The sequence below is a fragment of the Pristis pectinata genome, chromosome 10 (genome assembly GCF_009764475.1).
Source record: "Pristis pectinata isolate sPriPec2 chromosome 10, sPriPec2.1.pri, whole genome shotgun sequence".
NCBI classification, from domain to species: domain Eukaryota; kingdom Metazoa; phylum Chordata; class Chondrichthyes; order Rhinopristiformes; family Pristidae; genus Pristis; species Pristis pectinata.
In genome coordinates, this window is record NC_067414.1 from 1,712,934 (window position 1) to 1,713,321 (window position 388).

The window sequence follows — 388 nt, forward strand, 5'->3', positions numbered from 1 at the left end:
TCATGACTCAGTGTGTTTCTTTTGTTGCTGGTTCGTAACAGCAGACACTGTGTAGTTTCCTGCCTCTCAACTGATGGAAAGCATATCAAATGCACTTCATAATAATCTCTACTGAATGCAGGTTGGTTCACAATAAACTTAACAAATTAAAAACTAATAACTAGTTTCACTCACCTGAACATGAGCTTGGTGTTCATGCACACTGTGATTTACACAGAAATTGAAAGTAACAGGAACGTCAGCACGATAAGAACTGATGAAAGTATAAATATAAAATAAAGCTTCCTCATCATTCTCTTGTTTGGCAATCATTGATTGGTATTGGAATTGGTTTATTATTGTCACTTGTACCAAGGTACAGTGAAAAACTTGTCTTGCATACCGATCG